Genomic DNA, 25,889 nt, shown 5'->3' on the forward strand with positions numbered 1-25,889 from the left:
TATTTTTACTTTATTTTTTACCTCTTCCCCTTTATTGGGCCCTCCTTATTAGTACTGAAAAGGGCTCAAGTTTTTCCCAGATTTATAATCAAAATATTCTCCTGGATCCCACCTCCCTTCTATTACTGCTGGCTTTTCTCTCCTGTATGCTGAACTACCTCAAGAAGTTGCTCTTCTTGTCTCTATTTCCTTCCCCCTGGTCACACCTAAGCACGCTCCATCCAGCTTGTCCCTAACATACTGAAGTGCTGTCATTAAGGCCATTGATGACCTCAGGGTAGATAAATCTAATGGGCTTATTCTGTCCCATCTTCCTGACTTGTCACAGCCTTCCCCATCACTACCGTCTTATTGAAGCATCTTGTTCTCTGTTTTCTTCCTACCTCCACACAGTTCCTTGACTCCCTTGGGCGGGTTATTCTCTTTCACATTGATAATCCTTAAGGCAGTGTCCCAAGGTCTTGTCTCATCTTGTCACCTTATATTTTTTCTTAGACAATCTCATCAACACCCATACTTCAATTGCCATACAAATACTGGTTTTTGTGTTTGTTTATTTTGCTAGGCCATACTTTTCCTCTGAACCCCCACTCGTTGATCCCATTGCCTACCTGACGGCTGACCCTGAATTTAGTAGCCCCCAAACTGCATTCCTGTACATCTTTCTCCAGATCTAGCCTCTGCCACTATATCCCTCATCAATCAATATCTCTCCAAGCCTTATCACTGCCCAAGTCAGAGAATTCAAAGTCATCCGGAATTCTTTCCTTTTTCTCATACCCACCACCTGATCCATTTGGGAATCCTGTTAACTCTAACTTCAAAGCATGTTCTGAATCTGAACCACACTGTAGTTACCTTGGTCCAAATCTGTCATCGGTTTCCCACCACTGAAATGGTCTCCTAATGGTTTCTCTGAACCCACTTTGCTCCCCTCTAAATCACTTTCTGTGCAGCCAGAATGTTTCATTTTAGAAGAGTAGATCATCATTTTACTTGTCTTCTCAGAACTCTTTGGTACTTCTGACTTCCCTTTGTTCTTGAGAAAAGATTAAAATCCTTTATAAGGCCTATGTCTGCCTCACTGACCTCTTTCTGTTTTCAACCACATTTTACATTGATCTCTCCTTTGCCCTTTTGCTCAACAACACTAAAATGTTTCACGTTCTCTTTCACCTGGGCCTTACTTTAGGCAATTGCTTAATTGGGATCACATGCCGAGTTTTAGAGCACACACCTCAGTATTCCACATGTCCTCCAAATCTCATCCAAAATGTTCTTCATCAAGAAGCCATCTCTGATCCATGACCCCCACTAAATAGTGACTATGTTGCACATTTTTGTTTTCTCTGAGTAGTTATCTGCAGAGTACTTATCTCTATTTATAATCATGTACTTGTGCTATTGTCTGATTGATATCTATCTTCCAACACAAGGAAATGCCTTTAAGCGCAAGAACCATGTCTGCTTAAAATGAATGTATTATTTGTGTCATTTTGCAGCACACAGAGACTATACAGTGAATATTGATAGGGTATCAATATTGATAGAGTATCAAACCTTATGTATAAGCTACATCTAAACCCCAGAGAAACTTGAGAGATATTCGACTAACTTATAAGCATGTAATTACACAATTTAAAATGTGGACTGTTAAAACTCTTACAAACACATTAATGTTACTTAAGCAATTAATGGGTGGCCTAGTTTGGTTAGTGTCCATATTGAAGGGAAAGTGGTTCCTGGCAAGGGACAACCTCCGCCCTTGTTCTTGAGGAACCCCAAGTCCCTCTGTGCTCACTGTTGCTGTGGTTCCTTCCAGGCTGAAACAACTGGAGGAAGCTGGGCAGTTCTAGATTATACCCTCAGCCCTCGCACCAGGTGCAAAAAAGAGAATAGGGAATAGGGTTTCACTTTCCACCCTTGGGACTTTGTTTTATGTTTGGGCTTATTTAGAAATTATCTGATAGTATTTCTTTCTGAAAATTAATACAAGCAATATGGAGATTCCTCAAAAGACTAGGAAGGGAACCACCATATGACTCCGCTGTTCCACTCTTTGGTATTTACCTGAAAGAACCAAAGTCAGCATACTGTGGTGGTACAGTCCTATCAATGTTTATAATAGCACAATTCACAGTAGTCAATTTATGGAACCAGCCTCAGTGCCTATCAGTGGATGAATGGATAAGAAAATGTGATATGTATATTTTTTTCAGCCATAAGAATGAGATATGGTATTTGCCATTAAATGGAGGGAAATTGAGAGAGTATCATGCCAAATGAAATAAGCCAGACTCAGAAAATCAATATGTTTTCTCCCATTTGTGAAAGGTTGAGAGAAATAAGAGGCAAAAAGAGGAGGGATATATCATGAAAATTAAATGTACAACAGTGGAGTAGGGGAAGGGGCTCCAGGGGAAGAGAGAAAGAGTAGGTAAGGGGAGTACCTGTGGGATGAAATTGACCAAATTATTCTATATGCATGTAGAAGTATATATAATGAATTCTATACATATAATGAATTTATTTGTATAAATATAATAAACCAATTAAAAAATTATAAATAAGTAGAAGAAAGACCAGTAGAAAGGGGGATCAGGGGGATGAAGGGGAAGGAAAGGGAAAGTACTAGACATGGAGAATGAGCAAACTATATTATATAAAATGAATCTCACTATTTGGTATAACTATAAAGCATAAAAAGTAATCCCTTATAAAAATTAAACAATTTAAGACTAAAATTAACACATAGTGTTATAAACCCCACAAACACAGACTTTTTCTATTTCAAAAAGACGCATTTGTAGTTAATAATGACGTCATTCATGTCCAACCTTCTATGTAAGTGCAACTAAAGACATCTAAGAGTCTGAAGTCCTCGTCTTTCCATCAAGTAAATCACTCTTTGAAGTAAAGTGAATTCATTTCTGCTTTCACTTTTTGTGGTGAATAACACTGATTATACTGTTGTACCATGGTAGGCATCATGTTAAGAACTAGGGTTTTCTCCAGCCTAATGGTCCCACAGGAGCCTGGCAGTCTGAAAACAAGGATTTGACAAGCAGACAGATGTGCTCATTGATGGTGTCAACTGCTGTGATAGACATCTGCACAGAGGTTGGTGGCGGGCAGTGTTTGGGGAAGATCAGGGCATCAAGGAGGAGAGACTTTATAGAGGAAGTAACATAAAAAACCATCAATGCTTTCATACTTTTTAAGTATTTAAAGGTGACTTCAGGAGAAATCATTTGCACTATATTCAACTTACAGTTCAGAATTTTTTATTGGCTAGTCTAATAAAAGTTTGATTGGATTCAGTTCCTCAATATGTTTGTATAATTGGATTGGAACCATGAAACAACTTTCAACTACAGGTATAGAGGCTCTCTCAAACCTAAAATTTGGCAACTTGTTCCAAAAATTGTGGGACACGATAATTAAAATTGAGATCATCTCATAATTTGAAACACATCATTCGTCTTGTAATTTGATCCTCAGACTATTTCATATATGAAATGAAACAAATAAATAGCCTACAATATTTGAATTAATATAGTCATAGTGAGAATTAGATACCAAACCAGTTTTTTATGAAGCGTCTCTTATAAGTACGTGATTCTGGATCAATAGCACTATATCTATTTTATATTCACTTTATTGCCACTGTCCTCCAGAGTGGTTTTAATTGTCAGACCACTATTAAAAACATATTTCAAATCCATGACATATGCTACACAAATTCTATGATATGACACGCCAACCAGATTGTTATGTGGAAGGTAGGAGTGGATTTCAGGAAAACATGCACCTAAAGAATGAAAGAGAGAGTATCAAGCCCATGCAGGAGTTTAAACAATCTCTTGCAAGTTGTTGGAAACATGGCTGAACTCTATCTACACTGATTGCTCATTAGAAAATGAAAAACATTTCAAAAAGTTTGTGGCTAATTTCTTGTCATGTGGACGAAATTTTTCCGATGATATTGACCATCTCTCACTATCCAGAACACTTCCTGTGACCTGCAAAGGCCCCACATGGCCTAGCCCTAGCAAGCTCTGGGGACCCATTCCTCCCAGCTCACCCTGGTCTCCTGACCATCTCTCCCCTGAAACACTTCTTCCTCACTTCATTGCTCAAATGTCTCCTATCAGACTCTCCTGGGCCACCTTATCTAAAATACGCCTTCCTCTGTCACTCTTTATCCCTTCTGCTGTGTTATTTTCCTTCACAGCAGCAACCTTGTGTTTAATGTCTATCTGCACGTTGTCAGTCTCCTCCTCCTACTTTACCAGCTTCATGGGCACTGAGACTTGATCTGAGTCATTCATGTTATGTCCCTGGAATCTGAAACAGTACTTGACTTGGGGTAGGCCCTTGGAAATATTTGTTGAATGAATTAGTAGACCCACTTTTGGGCCCCCCTGTCCCTTTCTGACTTCTTTTATAAAACATTCATTGCAAATCTCTTGGACCTCTACTCAGAGCTGCTCCAGGGTGTTTGGTATGAACAAGGGTCTTCAGAACCAGTCTCTGTTGACAGGTAACACTTCCTGAAATTCAGATTTAAGGTGCGTTGAATGGGCATCCACTGTGAGCTAGGTCTTGTGGATTTCCCTCCTGAGTGTGAATGACTGGGGAGTTTGCTGAAATATTCAAGATTTTGCCCACAACTCTTTTTTAAACTTTGTTTAGAGTCACTAAAATCAGGCAGAGTAAGATATATTTGAGTGGGTTGACAGTGAAGAGACATGAATTCTAATCTTGACTCACCTTTCTAGCTATCTTAAAATGGTCACTCCACCTCTGTAGGCCTCAATCTTCTAATTACACATGTGCAAATTATATCATTTCTGTATACCTCAGTTACTCAACTGTTGCAGAAGAGTAATAATGGTACCTAGCTCATGGTGCTATCAGGAGGATTATAGAGGTAATTCATGTTCTTTTCAGAACACAGTGCCTGTGGGCATTCCATCATTGTGAGCTATTATTATTGCCTGTGATTCTTGATACAATTTTCATTGTTGCTGAGGAATCTGCTTCACCTCTAGATGTTCTGCCAAGCTTCTCTACTGAACACAAAGAGGATTTGTCTTCCACCCACTTCCTGTCACCATGTTTTAATGAGTGACACTCATGCATGTACTCACACACAGAAAGTACTAGAAGTAAAAAATGTACATGAAAACATCACTGGGATTACAGGTGATTTTCTTCCTAGTTCTTTTGCCTGACTGTATTTCCTAAAATTTCCACAGAAAATTGAAGGATACTTAAAATAATTAATGTTACTGGCTCACTTTACACCTCCAAGTGACAAAATTAAATTGTTTGACTTAATGAACAGCAGAAAAAATATCCCCTTCTTTGTTAATTCTTTTACACTAACTTTTATAGTTGAATTAAAAACAAATGTTCTCTCTTGGCAGATAGCAAATTATTGCATAACATACATAGTTGGTTCTAAGGCTTAAATTACATTTGCTTCTACAATTTTAACTTTAAATTATTTTCATAGTTAATATTTGAATTATTTGTACATATTTGGGCTGTAATATTTTTAATCAATTATTTCAGATGGGTGCTTTTCTTATACAGTTGATATAAGGCTGCAGAGCTAAAAAGCTAAACAAAACAAATACTATAAATTACCAGAATGGAATGTTCATAAAAAGCTTCCAAATTGGAGCTGTTTGCTTTGCATCTTACTGACTACTTCCTTTGCTGTAAGAATTCCACACACATCCTGAATAAGAAAAATCTGTTGAAAGCTATAAGATATTTGGAAATTCAAAAATCAAGTAGCAGCCTGAATCATAAAGATAACTGATGCAGAAATTTTATATTCCTATTTAAGCTTAAAATGACAATTTCAAAAAACTTTGTAAATATGTGCATGTGTATTTATATGATATAAAAATTCATGTAGTCACTGTAGAAATTCTAAAACCTACAGATAGATATAAAGAAGAAAACATGTACATAGGCATGCCCATATGTAAATGAATGAGAAACCTGCCAGAGGTAGAATGCAGACCCTTGGAGCTTAAGTGATGTTGGTAAAGACTTTTCCCCAGATGACTTTGCAAAGGCCTTATGAATGTTATATCCAACATCCAGATGTGGAATACAAATCTCTGTTCCCTCTTCCACCCTCTTCTTCAGGATCCCTGCCAGCTGGAATTCTCTGCATCTTTCCTTAGAAGTTCAGCATGAATATTTTATTTTAATACCTTAATGCTTCTTTCAGGTACTTCCCAATTGTTTAAATTTTGAACTCTCTGTTCTTTCTTTCAAATGCTGAACATATCAACAAAACCTTCTGTTTTCCATTTTCTAAATGTAGCATTTCAGCCTCTGAATAATAGTTGTACTAAAAATACTCAGACATATTATAAAATTGTTAGTGGACATTGCAAAATTTTATAAATGGGCAAATGACTGGAGGTTTGTTGTTATCTAAAAGGATAATTGTTCACTAGGTCTTTGGGTTTGAGGTTCTTTTCATTTGTTTGATTGATTGTTTTGGTGGAGGTGCTAACTTTTTGTATGAATTAGAATGCTAAACTTGGATATAGCTGTTAATTTATCTTATTTGCTTACAAATCTGTGGGCTAAGGAGAATTCAGAGGGAATAATTTGCTTTATCTTTATCCCCTGAGGCTTTCACCAGGATTGAGCTTTTCTTTCTATTGATTCCTTGGGCCTTTGCCCCTGAAAACTGAAGACTGAGATTTATCACAGAACTTTAATCATTGTTCCCTGAATGTTGAGAACTTTTTAGTCAAAGAAGCAGAAGAAGCACAAAAACCTGGTGCCTGCCCATAAGTTACTATGTGAGGAAGCTTCTGGAAAAAAAAATTAATTCAGACAAGTAAATGATCATGCAAAAAATGGGCAATAAAGACCAGGAGTATGTACAATGTCAAGCAAACCTAAATATTCCCAGAGCTACTGCCAAGCCTAGAATTAGACACTTTGCTTTCATTTCTCAGCTTTTCTGTACAATATGAATACTCATCTCCCTGACCTTCAAGAAAAAAAAAATCAGAGAGCCTGGGGAAAAAATATCAAAAATTAAAAAAAAAAAAATTTTAAATCCCAGTGCAGGACTTGTGCCCTGGGAATCTTCAGAATTCCTGCCATTTGAAAATCTGTGCATCTCTCTGTGGGAATTTGGCATAACTAATACCTTAATGCTGATAAAAAGGAACAGTTTTGCTGATAAAGTTAACAATGTCTCAAGAATGGAACAAACAATTTCTGTCACTGGTTGGGCTATAATTTGATATTATCTTCCAATTCAGCTAAACATTGAGATTAATTCCACTTCCTTTTAAATTTTATACCTATTAAAAATGGTAGATTGGCAGACCCTTCTAGTTAGGTGCAGCGTAACAGATAATTGTCTCCAGATATCACATAAATCTGAGTTTTCCGTGTACATCTGGCACAAAGCACACCAAAATAAAATGTAAGATGCCCCATGAAAATATCTCCTGTTTCCTCCAAGCTAACCCTAGCCCAAGCATTCAGGGCCCTTCTCATAAGGGATTCATAATCTCTCTGTAAAAGCTAGCATTTGTTGCCGGTCTTTCTATCTTATAGGCAAAAGACAAACATCTCCCAAGACAACCCAAAGACAGGCTCTCAGCCTGTCTGCCTTGGCCTAGCAAATAGTATGTCCTAGTTCTAGCAACCCAAAGCTAAGGAGCTAAACTCGGTGATTTGAGACTAGGTATTGTTCTATGCTGCTCCACGAGATATTCTTCATTTTCACTCCCATCCTTCCAGCCCAATTTCCCTAGTGGTTGCTTCTATGCTTATTATTAACTGTGCAGAGTTAGGATTTTTATCACATCCTCAAAAATTTGCCACCAGGCTGCTACTGCCTGGTATATCCACAGTTTACTGGGGAAACCAGACTTCCCCTTCTTTTTCATGAGCCCTCAGCCTCCTATGAATACTTCTCAGCTGCTTTCTTCATCAATGGGCTTTATAGATCAGTCAGCCAGCTTGCACCAGGCAGGGTCCAGGACTGTGTGCTCACATCTCTGTCTAGTTGAAAATCTCTAATCAGAATTTGCAGCCACATATTTCCTCTTCTTTCTCACTTTCTTTTATGTAGCCTGTCTAATAGTCAACATTGCCTGTAAGTTTGCAGGAAGAAAACAAATGTCAAGACACAAAGTTACTGATTATCAAAAATGCAAATTAAACACAGATTAAAATGAGATGAAATTTTTTGCAAAACTTTTTTGGTTAAAATTAAAGAAGATGACACCCTTTGTTAGCTAGGGCATGGATGAGCTCTTGTATGGTCAGTAGGATGGTAGAGCAGTCAGGACCAGTGAGTGCGTGGATGACAGAGAAGCCTATTCTTGAGGCCTACAGAAAATCCCACAAAATATTTTTAGCCTAATTCCCGCTTTCTGGCAGCTAGAAAACCATGTGTACAAACTCTTAATAGGTCTGCTTTTTGGTCCATCAATTTTACATCTAGAAATCAGTCCTTAAAGCAACCTGTACAAAGATGTATATTCAAAGATGTTTATCTCATCACTTGTAATAGGAATTGGGTTATGGTACATTTATTTAATGGAATCTAATACAATTATCTGTTAATAAAGACACATGTGTGCACACACATGCACATATATACACAGAGAGATTTTTGTTTGTAAGCATATATATGATACGTACATATGTGTTTTTATTACAAAAATGAGATCATACTATAATATTGTTTTATAAAACTAACAATATAGCTCAAATATTATATATACACACACAACATATGTGTGTGTGTATGTGTGTGTGTGTGTGTGTGTGTGTGTGTGTATGTATGATTTTCTTCATTGTTTTTGCTGTAACCGAAACCTGACAAGAACAAGAGGAGAAAAACTTTATTTTGGCTTGTGTTTCAGAAGTTGAGTCAGTCCATGCTCGGCTGATTCCTTCCCTCTTGGCCCAAGGTGAGGCAGGATATCATGGCAGAAGGCATGGCGGAGGAAAGCAGCTGGGGACATAGCCAGAAGCAGAAAGCAGAGAAAGAGCTCTGCTCACCAGGCACAAAGTACAAACACCAAAGACACACCCCAGTGACCTGCGTCTTCCAGTCACACGCCACCTGCCCACACTCACCTCCCAGTTAATCCATATTAGTAGATTAATGCACCGATTAGGTCATAGCTCTCGTGATTTAATCATTTCACCTCTGAACACTCTCACATTGTTCCACCCATGAGCTTTTGGGGGACAACTTATATCCAAACCATAACACTGTTGTTCACTCACTATTGCTGTTATATAAAAAGGTCTTTCTGGGATGTCTGGAGACAAGGAAAGGACTTGTGTCTTTCCCCCAGTGGGGAAAGGTATCCCTCTTTTCTCTGAGATATTAACATCTGAACCAAGATAGAGAACAGGGCCATAAAGGAAATATCCACCCACTGCCTTGGGCTCATTTTTGGTGAGTTAGTGGTATATTAACCAGTACCTGATTTAATAACAGACAGTTTAGGTAGAAGTAACCATGGCTGATAAAAGTCAAGAGTTTAATGCCAACAATGAAATCCCTCACAGTGCAAGTAATCATGGGGCCTGTGAGGTATTTGCTAAAAACACAGAGAACGATCCTGATTTTTCTTATTAGCCACCCTTTGTGTCAAATAGCTGACTTCCCCAAAGTGTGTTCTTTCATTCTTTATTGTCACCAGCCAAAGAGCAAAAGTGGAAACAGGCTGCTTGTCGTTTCAGCCAGTATCACTTACTTCTCAGAAACATCTTCTCAAGTGGCTTCTGGTGAACACGTCACACAAGAGAAACTCAGGCAGCTGGTGAGGCACCTTGGGGCCATTCATGCCAAACCCTGTAAACACAGGACATGAGTTACTCTTTGGGGTCCCGCCTGGGTGACCTTGTCCTGCTCATGGCTTTTCTGTGCTCCTCTCCAGGTGCTAAGTAGAACTTTCTTCCTTGGAAGAGCTCAACCTCCAAAGCATCTCATTTCTTCTCCAAGTTAAGAAAGCAAACATTACACAATATTTGTTTTGTAAAGGTTTGAGTTTTCTTTCTTTTTTTTTTTTTTCAGTGCTGTGAAATGAACCCAGGGCCTTGTGCATGTGAGGCAAGTACTCTACCAGCTGAGTTCTATCCCAGCCCATTGTTTGAGTTTGGTACCTGTATTTGCGCTTTCTCAGTGTTCATTTCTTGAGGAAATACTTTATGACTTAAACTCACTTTCATGACTATTCCTTTCAAATAATGTCTCAGTTTGTAACAAATTAGCATGTAGGACTGGTTTGGCTGCCAATCCTCTGCTAGAGTAGAGCAGATTATCTGCTCAGTCCCTAAGTACCCGCAATCAGCCTTTTACAATGCCGAGGCTTCCTGCTGCAATTGCACAACCTCGGAAGTGTATCAATCATATATTCATTGCTTTAGCTATTTTTATTCCTGTGTGCTACTGCTTAGATCTGTACAAGGCAGGGGATTTAAAAGATCTGATTTGAATCAGAAAATGCTTATCCAACGACTTCTGCAAAACTGCCCCTAAAAAAGGCTGATTCCTCAGGCCACAACATAGGCATTAAACAAAATGACGAACTTGGTGCTTGGCAGGGTGGGGGTTATAAAGGTGAATTGCCGAGTATTTCTGGCTCCAGAGAGTGTCAGTCTTGTATGGGAAACAAGTACATGAATATCTAGAATAAAAGGTTTAAATTATACCTATCACAAGAGAAGTGCTGGGGTAATTGGAAATAGGAACGACTTCTAGCAGACCCATGAATCCAGACAAGATTTAGAAAAGATTTAGACAGAGAGAACATTTCAGATAGAGGAATCAATAGAAGCAGAGCTGCTTGTCTGCTTCCCTTATTTTAAAGATACATAAACAGATCCAGAAAAGTGATGTGACTCGCAGAGATTTCTACCAAGTTGGATGCTTGCCTGAGAAAATCAGTCTTCACAAATTCTGGTCCCCTAAGGGCTCTAAACAGTTTTATAGCTCTCTGAATTATTAGCTTCAAAATCAATAGAAAATGTAGTGTATTATTAGTATGGAAACATTTAGATGCTGTAGTCAGTGCCTGAAGTACTTTTTATTCTTTCAGAAAAGAACAGTAGCACTGAGCCTCACTTCAAGTTTATTACGAGCGAATGACTCATTAATAGCGGTTACCGAGGCCCTCCTGTGTGCCTGAGCCCGGCACACCCCAGGAGTGAGCACCCACAGGTCAGCTCAAAACTAGAAGGCCTGAAAGATCTTTGGCTCAGTTTATGGTGACCAGATTTAGCAAATAAAAATTCAGGATATCAAATGGGCACAGTGGTGCACTCCTGTAATCCCAGAGGCTCCGGAGGCTGAGGCAGGAAGATCATGAGTTCAAAGCCAACCTCAGCAACAGTGATGTGTTAAGCAACTCATTGAGACCCTGTCTCTAATAAAATACAAAATAGGGCCAGGGATGTGTCCCAGTGGTCGAGGGCCCCTGAGATCCATCCCCAAGTACCAAATCAAAAGTGGGGGGGATATTCACTTAAATTTGAATTCCATAAAAACCTCTCTCTCTCTCTCTCTCTCTCTCTCTCTCTCTCTCTCTCTCTCTGTCTCTCTTTATACACACACACACACATAACATACATACACATATATATGAAGGGATATCTAAATGTATATATAAATGAAATAGTTGCAACCCTACTTCAGCTTTGTTTTATATGACTTGAGATTTATTTTATTTGCATAATTTTATGAGTATCTTTGCCTTAAAACAGTTAAGAAGCAGGCATGGAATCATATACCTGTGATCCAGGCTGTTCAGGAGACTGAAGCAGGACAATCCTAAACTCAAGGCCAACCTGGGCAACATAGTGAGACGACAGAAAAAATTAATTAATATTTATGATCACACTTTTTCTTTTTTATTTATTCTTTTTAGACATATATGACAAGAGTATATTTTGACATATTATACCTACATGGAGTATAACTTCCCATTCTTGTTATATATGATGAACACCTTTTTCTTACAATTCAACATCCTCAAAGATTTTTAAGAACAAAAATTCAGAAGAAATAAAATAAATGGACTTGGATGTATTTTATTCATATTTACACACCAAACACCTGGATCGTGATAAGCAACAGTAAATGCTCTCCAAGTGAATGTAAAATGAATGAGGTAGCACATTCTTAATCTTATATTCCCTGCCTTCTTAAGAGACTCCCTTCGTGCAATGGCAAATTTAAACTCCATATGTAGTTTTTTTTTTCCCTAAAATGTCCCAGTGGTAGAGAATTGAGAAATATCTTGCCTCATGATCAGTGATTTACCAGTAAATTCACACCACCTGAAGAGGAGAGGCCTATCTAATCAATCTTTTTTAAGAAAAAAAATGATGGATTATCCGTTAATGTGGTTCTGAATTCCCATCTCTTGGCATCGAGGGATTCTTCCCAGTTAATAATGACTGATAAACAGCAACAATCTGAACTTTTGTGGATTAAACATCCCAAAGGTCATTAATGGTTAATGCACACCTCTCTCTCTCTCTCTCTCTCTCTCTCTCTCTCTCTCTCTCTCTCTCTCATAAGAAATCAGATCTCTGAAATCATTCATGAGATATAATTCACCACAGATGAAGTTTCTCCACTTCGGTACAGAGTGTTTTTGGTCTTGACACTACATTTTGAAGATATTAAAACCCAAACTAAAAGCATAGTCTACAGCTTGTATTAATTATCCTTGGGTAGTTTGTGGAAGCATTTGAGTTCCTAAGAAATAGTTATCTAATATGATTAAAAAGGCCTGTCTTCATCTCAGGACTGCTTTTGTACTTTAATGATTATTTTATTCTCTAAAAGTTTAAGAGCTTTAAGTCCTAACAGGACAAATGAATAAATATCAAAGGCAGATAATAAAATAAAAAAGGATGAGGCGTGAATGGCAATTCCATTTATTGGGTTATGGTTGACACATTGGCTTCTTTTGGCCTGGACAGCTCTCTCATCAGAAGTACTGGCTTCTAAATTAGAAAATCTTGAGTGTGAAAACATGAACACACTGTTTCATTCTTCCAGTGGTTTGATGCTTTCTCAATGTTACTGCTCTCTGCTCGTTGAGTTTTGTAAGCTCCGGGAAATTCTTTAAAAGAAGGAATGAGACTCTTCATCACATCCAAGAACACTTGCATTTCTCTCTTGTTTTCCCTAATAACTTTTCACAGGAAACGTTTGCATACACGTGGAGCTGGATGTTTTTTAAGACTTCCTGAAACAAACGTTTGTTCTAATCACAGTTTATATGGGTTACGCCACTTAAAGAAAGCCCACAGTGTGAAAATGTGCACTTGTGGAAATAATAAATTACATCAATGCCTAACACCTGGTTCCTGATAGCCTGCACCAAGAATGGATAAACAAATGCAGAAATAGCCACTAACCACTGTGAGCAGAACCATAAAATCAGTAATCAGATGATATCAACAGATCAAACCCATCTGGAAGCAGCTGAAGGAATAGCTTTGGGTTTTCACTGGGGACTTCATTTCAAGAACCCGACAGCAAGTAAGTTGGATCTCTCTCCCAAGACGCTGGCGTCGGGGAACTGGACATGAATAGTTACACATTCAGACTCACAACGTTATCTACCGAGTTTGTTAAATTTCCTTTGAATTGTAAGGTATATGTGTGTGTGTGTGTGTGTGTGTGTGTGTATAAGTTTACAATTTTTGTTCCCCGTGCAACAGTGATAGAAGAACTAAAAAAAGGATAGATCTGTGATTCTCACTCTATTATCTGCTTGTGACCCTTCAGAATTTTTAATGAGTACCTATAAGTATATATTTTAATAAATATACACTCAGACTTTATTTGCTATTTTCAAGCTGTATTTTTTTCATTTAATTGTGACATCTTTCCATATCAATATATATATGTATCTCCAGCAGGAGTTCTGTGGAGTCCACATATATATTTTGGGGGATCTGTGGAACCCCTCCACCAAAATTGTGTCTAAATTTTTGTAGAGTGTATGTATATGGGTATTTTTCTGGAAAATCACCTTGGGACTTTTATCAGGTTTACTTTGAACTTTATTGATGGATTTATTAAGAGATTACAATATCGTACCATTCAGTAGCATGATCAGATTCCCTATGTGTTCTTCTATGTTCCCTGTTTAAAATTTGAACTTTTCTTTATATAGATCCTGTATCATTGTTTTAACAATTTATTGGTAATTTTCTTTAAATATTTAATGTATTGTTTTAAATACCCCTTATTATTTTATTGCATCTTAGGATACTACTTTACCTTGTAAACTCACCTTCAATTTAATATAGAACTCAATGATAATGGGTGATTCAATTTAAATCAATTTGTTTTAGATTCAATGAACGTGTTTCTAAACATCTATGTACCATTTTCCTTTTGACAGGATAAAATAACTTGTTATGAAATGGAAACACACCCACAGGATTGACTTTGTATATTTACATAATAAAATCTTTTTAAACCATCATTTAAAACTTTAACAATTTGTACACACACACACACACACACACACACACAGAGCATTTGTGTGTAGTAAATCAAGACTGTTATTTAACATTTTTGCTAAAAAAATTAGTTGAGAAATATTTATTGCTCAACTTTAATGTTGACTACAAATTGAATTTCATATAAAACAGAAAGAAAAAGAGTTCAGAAATGTAGAGCAAAGGGTGCATAAAGTTTTCACTACTCCTTCAAGTTAATGAACTATTGGGAAAGTCTATGAACTCAGAAAATGTTAACCATGGAGCTCTATAGCTTGGTAGAGTCACCCCATTTTTAAAAATTTCCCAGTAACTTTTCCTACAGGTCACCCTGGTTTGTCCCCTGAGGTCCCTTCTCTCCTTTCCCCTCCTCCCTGTCCTGTCCTGCCTCCTCTCTGCCCTGCTTCCAGCGCTCTGGCCAGAGGAGCTCTCTGGTGGCCCTTCCTCATCCTCAGTGTCTTTCCCTGTCCTTTCTCCAGGCTTCTCTGCAGCACCCTCTTCTTGGTGTCTGTGAAACGTGGCTTCTCTTTCACAGACCTTCCTGCCCTCCCAGAAGGAATGGAGGCCTTTTCTACCTTGTTTCTGCCGCCTGTCTTGGCTCCCTTCCCAGGCGTGACTCTTCTTGCACATTTTCCAGCCACTAGCTACCCTGCTGACTCGCTGGGTGCCCCCCTACCACACCACCATTCACTTACCAATAAGTCCACTTCCCATTTCTTATGGATTTCTGTAGACTCGTGTACTCAGGTTTACTTAGTGGCTGCCTATGGAAAACAACGGGTTCAAAAGATACTTGTAGAATTTAAAGAGGGAATTATTAATATCTATTGATTGATTGATTGTTATTCTTTTTTAGCCTTGGGCATGGCAAAAATCATCTTTATACAGGAATTCATTCATTCATTACTTTTAATCTTCCTAAATCTGCAAAGCAGCTCTAAGTATTAGGGTAAATAAGGTCACCACTGGGCTTCAGAGAAGTCAGGGCCTGGGGTAGGGTGGTCACCTGGGGATTGCTTGGACCTGAGGCTTCCTGAAGCTGAGCCACGGCAGGCTGGGCAAAGGCAGAGGGATAGAGATAGCAGATAACCTCTGGAGAGCCAAAGCACAGGCACAGCCTCAGGTGGTAGGGTCCGTGACTCCTTGATCACCAGCAGCACTTGGAAGGGGCTCTCAAACTCTTCAGGTGAAACTGGCACATCTGTTTGCTGAGTCCCTTTGAGATGGGACTTGTGGGGATCTGAAGAACCAGATACTCCATCAAAGCATCTCCAATGCCCTTATGAATCCCATCTAGATACTTAGCTGCACCCATACCTTGAGCTGGTTTGGTTCTTTTTCCCATTACCGTGGCTCCTCAGTTAGTTTTGCCCACAGTCTCCCAGTTGTACATCCAGACCCCACCTCGCTTCTAATGCATGCTGTTTTGGTTTGGCTTTGTTGTGTTTTCCATCAGCCCAATGCCTCCTAGCACATTGGTAACATAAATCTGCTGTTTCCAGCAGACAGGGTATCAGCACATCAGCCTTGGCCTCGTACAAGAAGCAATAGTAACTTGATGGTGTTAGTATTAGTGAGCTTTTCACTGCTGTATCCCAAGACAAGAACAAGAAAATAAACAGAAGAGGAAACGTTTATTTTGGCTCATGATTTCCGAGATCTAGTCCATGGTCTGTTGACTCCATTGCTCTGGGCCCAAGATAAGGCAGAACACCATGGCGAAAGGATGCGCTCTTATGGAGGTGAAAAGGTGTGGCAAAGGAGCACTGCTCCACCTGTGTCAACCAGGAGGCAGAGAGAGAGAGGTCAGGGGCTGCAGCGAAGAAGAACTGGTCCAGGGCACACCCCAGTGACCCACCTCCTCCAGCCATGTTCCACCTGCCTACAGTTACCACCCAGTCACTGATAAGGTTGTAGCTCTTACAATCTAATCACCTCTCCTCTGACTATTTCTGCACTAGTACAGGAGTTTGGAGGTGGGGGACACCTCATCTGAACCATAACACTTTTCTCCTGCTGACTCAGGAGGCTCGGAGCAGCCATGCCTGTGGCCCAGCCTCCACCATCTCACCCACCCTTCGTTCTCTGAGACAGGTCAGCTATTTTCATCTTATTTACATTTGTTCTAAGCCACTGAACCTTTTTGTGTCTACTGAAATTAAAATGTTTGATCATATAAGATACATACACCTCTAAGTAAATCAAATATGTAAAATCTGGATTGACAAAAGTAAAATTAATTTTTATAACTTTCAAAAACCTTCATCCCTCCATTTAGAAAGAGCTTATAAAATACGTCTTTAAAGTCATCTTAGTTTATTTTAAATTATTTCAAGATAGTTTTAAAAAATTCCATAAATGGAATTACGTGACCATGAATTCAAATTCCTATAAAAAGGTCATGTCTTCCTCATTCAAGAGGTAAACCAGTCCAGATTTTCATTTTGATTTTTCACATTTGCTCTTTCAAATCACTAAAACTGTCAAGAAGTTGTGCATCTGTGTATTTGGGTTGCCAGGGAACAGTGCTCTTGTGGAAGTGAAGGAAATACGCCATACTAAGAAAAATCTCAAAGGAAAACTCAGCATAGAAATTTCTTCTGCTTCACCAAAACCATGAACTTTCTGACCCCCTACTATTATTAAAAAACAACTCGTTCCAGCAAAGTGGCTGACACTGAGCTCAGTTCCTTGCACACGAGGGTTCATGTTTTTCCCTTACTGGTTAGGGCAAGGAGAGCATACAATATATATAATACTTATCTCAAACCAGAGACTTCTAAAAGGTAAAACTCTTGAAGTAACTACTTTTAAGTCAATTGGGAATGATTCCTTCAGCAGAATCTAAGGAAAAACAAACATGAAACTATTGACCCCCAAAAAATATTTGTGTAGTTTCCTTTGGTCAGTTCTATTGGCACAATCTCAGCCCTTGGTTTTTCATGTCCTGTGGATTGTAGTTAATCATAATTGTGAATTTATTGTTGTTATTTGAACTTCCCTTTTGAAAATTATACGTTATTCCAACTCTGTATGTTGTAAAAGGTCACGTCCCGTAAGAGAATCCTATCTGTCTGAAAAATTAAAATAGGTCCCGTCTTCCTTCCCCCCCCATATCAAGCACCCCCGTCATTACAGCTTGTTGAAGTCTCTTCTTTGAAATGGCAGACCCAAAGTTTATTTGTTGTCTCATCAACCTTGTTGTCTGTGTCTTTACTTACTATAAAAAGAGTCTGCATGAAGCTTTGAGTTGAAAATACAAAGGTAGTGTGCCAGGCTTATAGCAAGTGGAGACAGTTTTCTGAGTTGAGAGAGTCTTTGTGGTATGAAGGGAAAGAATGGAAATTGCTGATTCAAAAAGCCTGTTTTCAAATCTCAGCAGTTCAGTTTCCTACCTTCGTAACAATATGCAAGTTTCTTAACTTTTCTGAGCTTTCCTATCCTCACTTATGAAAGAGGGATAATAGTTTATAGGCTTATGGTACAGATGAATAATAAAACACCTGAGAAAGTGCCCGGCTTTTTAAATGGATGTTCAATGAAAATAATAATATAATAATTGGGAGAAGGCAGTTATCAAGAGAACCAGCTATGAGAGTCCCTTTAGGGTTCCCCCCCACCCACACTTAGATAAGTGGAAAAGTGACAGTCACATAGATCTTAACAAGGCTATGGACCAGCATGGGTAAAGTTGCTAGTACAGTGCCCAGGACATGGGAGACCATCAAGGGATTTTAGCTCCTCTTTAACATTTCAGTTTACTTCTTTGATTCCCAGGGCTGAAAAGATGTGCATATCTTTTTATGAATACATTTCAATTGCCTTATTGTTCCTTAAACAATAGTGTGCATACAGATTGTGGGGACACGTCAGGAAGGGTAAATTCTGATTTAGCCGGTGTGGGATGGGGCTGACCATCCACATTTCTAAAAGGCTCCCAGAGGGGTGATAGTTAATAGGTATATTCTGTAACACGGTAGGAAAATTGTGGTTAACAATTAATTGAATATTCCAAAATGACTAGTAGAGAGGATTTTGAATGCTCCTAATACAAAGAAACAATAAATGTCTCAGGTGGCAGCTATGCCAATTACCTTGTGTACGTGTTAAAATGTCACACTGTACCCCATAAATATGTATCACTTCTATGTGTCAATTTAAAATAGAAATATATTAAAAATAAAAGACTCCCAGCTTATGCGTCTGAGGTTGATCCACTGTTCTCATTTAAACTAGCATGGCATTAAGAGGCCAGGCAATACCCTCTCTTTGTTCCTTGTGTTATTTTACTGCATCAACCTAAGACTTTAGACATGGCATGATTTCACAAATTTAACAAAGTTTTGACCCAGCACAGTTGGTGAGTTAAGTTCATCCAACACAACATGTAAGCCCCAGTCTGATATCACCAGGATCAATTATTTCCATTGTATAACTATTCCTCCAATTTTTTATCTAGTTATAGTCCTAGAAGTGAGTAGTTATTGAACTTCCCTTCGATGTCCAGTTCTTTTCCAGGTTTTGCTCATGTACTATGTAACAAGGGTTCCTCGGCACTACCTAACCCTGTGGGAGACAACCTATCCCCGTGAAGCCAGCTTCAATGGCAAAATGCGTGGTAAAATTCAGGCAGATTTTAGCTCTTTTTGGTCTAGTTAATGTCAGCTAGGTTCTTAAGTCAGATGCCTTCCTAGATCTTTGTAATGCGCTATCTACTCCTTTTCCCCAAATCAGTGGTAAGACAGAGATGTTAGGAACCATCAGCTCTGGGACCTCGGGCCTTTCCAAGGTTCTGTCACAGAGCAGCCCTGCCTCACCACCTGGAGTGTTCTCCATCCATTTTGCTCTTTCCAGTTCAACGTCAGAAGATAAGGTCTCAGTGCTTTGTGCTCCCTGGCCTTGTTTGTAACAAAGCTCCTGGAATAACACTGTGCTGCTGGACGCTCCTGTCGTCTCTGTTCCCTGAGGACAAAGCCATGCTCCCTCGGGCTTCCCTGAAGCACACGCCCATGTTGAGCCAGTGCTAGGCCCAGCCAGGGTTTCCACCCCCAGTTCAGGTTTGCTCTTCTTCCTAACGCTCTTTTAACTCCCCAATTTCCCACAACCAGCACCATAGAGAAGTGTTTCTAGAAGCTCATGCTGAAAAGAACATGTCCATAAAACATTTTTACAAAAGTTATTTGAGAATATCTTAATCACCCTCAATGTACAAATGATGGATTTATTTTAATAAACATAATTACAAAAATACTGCAGAAGAGTGAGCTTTTCTTCAGGGAGATGATAAATGTTCTTGAGCCAAAGGCAGCCAGCCAAAAGCTTCAGATCCACCCCCACCTCCCTTCCTTCTTTCATTCCTTCCTTTGTTTCTTTTTTGCTCTTATCTTCTTTTTTTTTATGTTAAAGAGTACTTGCAGAATCCCTGCAAGGGATTCATTGCTAACCTATCCATATATATCATGAGTATTTTTTAACATCCATGAGCATACCACCACACCACCGTTTAAAACAACTGCTTAACTATGTACATAACTATGTCATCATTTATTTTCCTAATCTCCTAATGTGGCAAATTCCAATTCTTTTCCAACTGTTTTTGCTGTTACAAATCATGCTGGTCCCCTAGCCTTGTTAAGATCTATGTGATTGTCACTCAATTATTTCCTGTTAGTTCATCTACCTGCTTACCTCCTCAAAGAATAGGGATGAGTTCACCATTTTAGAAGTACGTGGTCCATTATGATATTTAAATACATTTATTAACTTTGCTATAGTATGGTAAGGACTGTGCTTCAAAACTTGGATTCTACAGTCAGCCTACCTGAGTTTGAGTACCAGCTCTGCTGTTTGCTTCTTTGCTTGCTGTGTGACCTTGGGCAAGATATTTAACTTCAGATTGCACTCCAAATTCATTGCTTATGACATAGGGGCAATAATAGTACTTCTCTCATAGGATTGTTTTAAGGATTGCGGACATGATATATGCAAATAGCTTAAAAGAATATCTAACTAATGGTAGAAGCCAACTCTAAGAAGCTTGTGTTGTCTTTTCACTCATGCATCAAATCTAAATTTCCATGGGACAATGTCTGCAGTCAGACCTTCATTTTTTCGTAAGGATACAGAGCAGAAAGAGGGGGGAGTAGTGGTAAAACACAAGGGGGTAAAACACATACTAGGAAATGTTGGCAATCATAATTATGTGGCTGGGTATCGATATTTATAATACAGTGGGGTTCTGAATGAGGCCACAAGCTACCCAAGATCCCTCATTAGCAGTTTGGTGGAGACAGGAATGTCCCCTAACACCCTGCCTGCCCTCAGCCAGCTCATGTGTCCAGACACCCTTGGATGCTCTGTAATATTTCTTGTCCATATGGATTAGAACTGAATGATCTACGTTTATTTACCTTTCCTCAAGGGTTCTTTTCTCCTCCTTCTTTTCTCCTAGTGAAAAATAGAAAGTCTCCTGTTGATTTGAGCTCCTCCTAAAGAACAGACTTCACTGGAGAGCCTTGGCCTCCTTGGAGAGCCTTTTCTGTAAACATGCCCCTGTCCAGCAGGGTTCTGGCAGCTGGAGACCCCTCAGCGGGAGCAGGGACTAGGTATAAACTTGGGAACTATTTGGAGAGATAAGCAAATGAGAGAATTTGAGGTCATTCATTTAATCTTAACTACTGGTAGGGCAAGTACATCAGAAACATCTGAATTAATCATTTTTCTGCATTTTAATTAGTAGAACAAGTCTCTTCTTGATAAGAAAATAAGTTCAACAATAAATCAAATGTATGAAGGAAAGTGCAGGCATTTTTTTCTTATCTAAAGAGGCTCTGTGTTCTTAAGAACTGAGAACAAAACTGCACATCCAAAGGCCTGATTTTCAGTCTTAGTCATTTATCAGACTAAGTCCTTAGAACAAGTAAAGAAATCTAGTTATTTTAGTCAAGAGGCAGTTCTTACCCATTTCTTTGGCTCATGGTCTTGGTCCTCCTTGTATCCTATACTGTCACTATGTGAGATGGGCACGTCGATGGAAATGCCAAGCCCAGTGAGCCTGAAGGATCTGCCAGTGGCTGCTCAAATCAGCAGAAGCCTCGTCTCTCACAATGCTTTCCTGTGAACAGTCCCCCTTCAGCCCTCTGTCAGAGACTGTTGGCTAGAATATAGACTTCATGATCAACTATGGAGAAGTTCTCAGCAAAAGAAACCATCAGTGAGGTGAAGAGAGAGCCTACATTTTGGGAGCAAATTTTTGCCACACACATGTCAGAGCACAAATCTCCAGGATATATAAAAAACTCAAAAAACTTAACACCAAAAAACTCAAACAACCCAATCAGTAAATGAGCTAAAGAACAGACACTTCTCAGAAGAAGATATACAAGCAATCAACAAATATATGAAAAAAAATGTTCAACATCTCTAGCAATTAGAGAAATGCAAATCAAAACTACTCTAAGATTTCATCTCACTCTAGCCAGAATGGCAGTAATCAAGAATACAAACAACAATAAGTGTTGGTGAGGATGTGGGGGAAAAGGCACACTCATACATTGCTGGTGGGACTGCAAATTGGTGCAACCAATCTGGAAAGAAGTATGGAGATTACTTAGAAAACTTGGAATGGAACCACCATTTAACCCAGCTATCTCACTCCTTGGACTATACCCAAAGGACTTAAAATCAGCATACTGTAGTGACACAGCCACTTTGATGTTTATAACTGCACAATTCCCAGTAGCTAAACTATGGAAGCATCCTAGATGCCCTTCAGTAGACGAATGGATAAAGAAACTGTGGTATATATACACAATGCAATATTACTCAGCACTAAAAGAGAATAAAATTATGGCATTTGCCCGAAAATGAATGGAGTTGGAGAATATCATGCTAAGCAAATTAAGCCAATCTCAAAAAACCGGGGGCTGAATGTTTTCTCTGATAAGTGGATGCTGATCCTAATGAGAGGTTGGAACATGGGAGGAATGGAGGAACTTTGGTCCAAGAGGAAGAAGGGAAGAGAGGGGGCGTGAGGATAAGAAAGATGGTGGAATGATACAAACATCATTACCCTAGGTATGTCTGCACATGTGGTGCAACTCCACATTGTGTACAACCAGAGAAATGAAAAGTTGCACTCCATTTCTGTACAATGAATTAAAATGCACTCTATGTCATGTATAACTAATTAGAACAAATAAAAAAATTAAAAAGAAAGAGCAAGAAGGAAGAACTGATTAACTGTTGCTGACCACTTAATCTCATCTGCTAGAAATTTTGTGGACACTGGAAACCATAGAGTGCTTTCACTCCACAGAAATCTAGAAGTCATGGAAATTTCCAAAAATTTCAGAATTTCTGCTAAGGACTCAGGGAAAGTCCAAGTCGATAAACAGTACTATCTTTTGAAGGTTCATTCAATGGCAATTGTAGATCCATGCCTCCTCATGAGTTTCGAGGAAGGTGGCAACTGGGAACACGTTACCTCTGTGCCAGTCATGATAGTAGCAGTGCAGTCACAGTCTAGGGTATTACAGAGCCATTGAAAATAACACACTTCCTGGGCTGGGGATGTGGCTCAAGCGGTAGCGCTCGCCTGGCATGCGTGCGGCCCGGGTTCGATCCTCAGCACCACATACCAACAAAGATGTGTCTGCCGAGAACTAAAAAATAAATATTAAAAATTCTCTCTCTCTCTCTCTCTCTCTCTCTCTCTCTCTCTCTCTCTCTCTCTCTCTCTCTCTCTCCTCTCTCACTCTCTCTTTAAAAAAAAAAAAAGAAAGAAAATAACACACTTCCACTGCATGTGTACTGATGTGGAAGATTACCTGTGATAGTCTTTTGATGAATAAGGCTAGCATGCTGGTGTACACCTGTAATCCCAGATACTCCAGAGGCTGAGGCAGGGGGATGGCAAGTTCAAAGCCACCTGAGCAACCTTAGTGAGACCCTATCTTAAAATAAAATAAAATAGAGCTGGGGATCTACCTCAGTGGTAGAGCACTTGCCTACCACACAGGAGACTCTGGGTTTAACCTCCAGTACCACAAAAAAAGAATGGTGCAGAACATTATCCAGAGTGTGATCTCATTTTTGTGAAAGCAAAGATAATCCACAACTGAATATATCAGATATAGGTATCTGATTCATTGAAAACTAGAAGAATATATTTCAGTTGTTAACAGTGAACCTCAGGAATTAAGTGCAAATGAGGCAAATGGGAAGGGTGGCAAGGGAGTGGGAGCTTTTACCTTTTCATCACTCACAGCTGAATTTCTAATTTTGGTCAAACCATAGAGAAGGCCGCCGATATGGGGCCGCTGATGATAAACATGTGTTTTAGTAATACTTGACATACAAAAATTTTTTAATCATTGTGTCAGAAATGAATTAGCTCTGTTCTATAAATAAACATATCAAACATCAAATGATGCCCCTTCCACTGAAGAATCTCCTTAAAAGGGTACACTTATACATTGTTGGTGGGACTGCAAATTGGTGCAGCCAATTTGGAAAGCAGTATGGAGATTTCTTGGAAAGCTGGGAATGGAACCACCATTTGACCCAGCTATTCCCCTTCTCGGTCTATTCCCTAAAGACCTAAAAAGAGCGTGCTACAGGGACACTGCTGCATCGATGTTCATAGCAGCACAATTCACAATAGCAAGACTGTGGAACCAACCTAGATGCCCTTCAATAGACGAATGGATAAAAAAATGTGGCATTTATACACAATGGAGTATTATTCTGCATTAAAAAATGACAAAATCATAGAATTTGGAGGGAAATGGATGGCATTAGAGCAGATTATGCTAAGTGAAGCTAGCCAAGCCCTAAAAAACAAATGCCAAATGTCTTCTTTGATATAAAGAGAGTAACTAAGAACAGACTAGGGAAGAAGAGCATGAGAAGAAGACCAACATTAAACAAGGATGAGAGGTGGGAGGGAAAGGGAGAGAGAAGGGAAATTGCATGGAAATGGAAGGAGATCCTCAGGGTTATACAAAATTACATACAAGAGGAAGTGAGGGTAAAGGGAAAAATAATACAAGGGGGAGGAATGAATTACAGTAGAGGGGGTAGAGAGAGAAGAGGGGAGGGGAGGGGAGGGGAGGGGAGGAGGGATAATAGAGGATAGGAAAGGCAGCAGAAGACAACAGATATGAGTATGTCAATATGTAAATCAATGGAAGTGTAACTGATGTGATTCTGCAAGCTGTATACAGGGTAAAAATAGGAGTTCATAACCCACTTGAATCAAAATGTGAAATATGATATATCAAGAACTATGTAATGTTTTGAATAACCAACAATAAAAAAAAAGAATGACAATGTGAATCATCTTACAGTTGCAAATGTCAGCTGTCCCATGTTGCAGACTACAGAAAGAGATAAAAAGGACATCCAAGGGTACTCTGTGATAAAAATCATTATATCTTGAGAGAACTGATAGGAACAGTGGAAGGAAGGTGTGTTCATTTTTTAAAGAGGCTGAAAGTCTGCAAATATTTTCATAGCAATGCTAGAAAAATACGCTGCAGTGGCGTTAGGATACGTAGCATCTTAGAAATTGATGGCCTTCCTAAAACCCTCCTTATCAAGAATTCTAACTCAACATAAAAGGGAATGATTTTCATGTGGTGAAATGCATTAGCTAATTAACATATTTGTATTAAGAATCTAAAACCTGGGGGAGGGAAAAACAAAGATGAATCAGAGTCAAGAATTGCCTCATGATACTTTTAAAGGAGGCGGGGTGCAGGTGGAAGGCCAGGTGCATATACAGACTCTGGAACTCAACTGCTACAATCTAAAGTGGGACTTCCAAATAGAGTGGTGGGAGGGTCTCTCCAATGGGGCGTATTTTGCTTTCTGTTTTGTCTTAGAATAGGAAAAATATGAAACTCATTGTAAGCAAAGAGGAAAGAGTCCACACAGAGAGATGATTAACAGGCGAGGAAGAGAAAACAGGTAATATTAGTCAAGGAAGCTCTAGAAGAAGCAAGAAGAGCCCAGGCAAGAGGTTAGGCTTAAGAAGGAGGAAGGATATTATCCAAATTAAATAAAAGAAGGAACAGGGCCTGGGTGTGAGGCAAAACACCCTGAGATGAAGGAGAAGGAAACTGAGGTATCTGTTTGAATCAGCCTAACTTTCTCCTTCTGGTGAGAAGCTGCTTTATTGATGGAGAGTGAAAACGTAGTGATAGATTGAGGAGTTATGGAAAGATCTAGAATAGCCACTGTAAAGACCATAAATTAACCAGGAATTAACTATGAAGCATCACTGAGATGGCGGGGTGGGAGGGGGGGGCTGCATAGCATGAATTTTTAATGAAACCAAT

At 39.1% G+C, this 25,889-nt stretch overlaps 1 protein-coding gene across 9 annotated transcripts in view; it reads left to right on the forward strand.

Moving 5' to 3' along the window:
* Kif6 (kinesin family member 6) overlaps positions 1 to 25,889 on the forward strand; it is a 390,004-nt gene that overhangs the window by 165,946 nt on the left and 198,169 nt on the right. The gene's annotated exons all lie outside the window — the stretch shown is intronic.

Source organism: Ictidomys tridecemlineatus, chromosome 8 (assembly GCF_052094955.1).
Source record: "Ictidomys tridecemlineatus isolate mIctTri1 chromosome 8, mIctTri1.hap1, whole genome shotgun sequence".
In the NCBI taxonomy this organism is placed as follows: Eukaryota; Metazoa; Chordata; class Mammalia; order Rodentia; family Sciuridae; genus Ictidomys; species Ictidomys tridecemlineatus.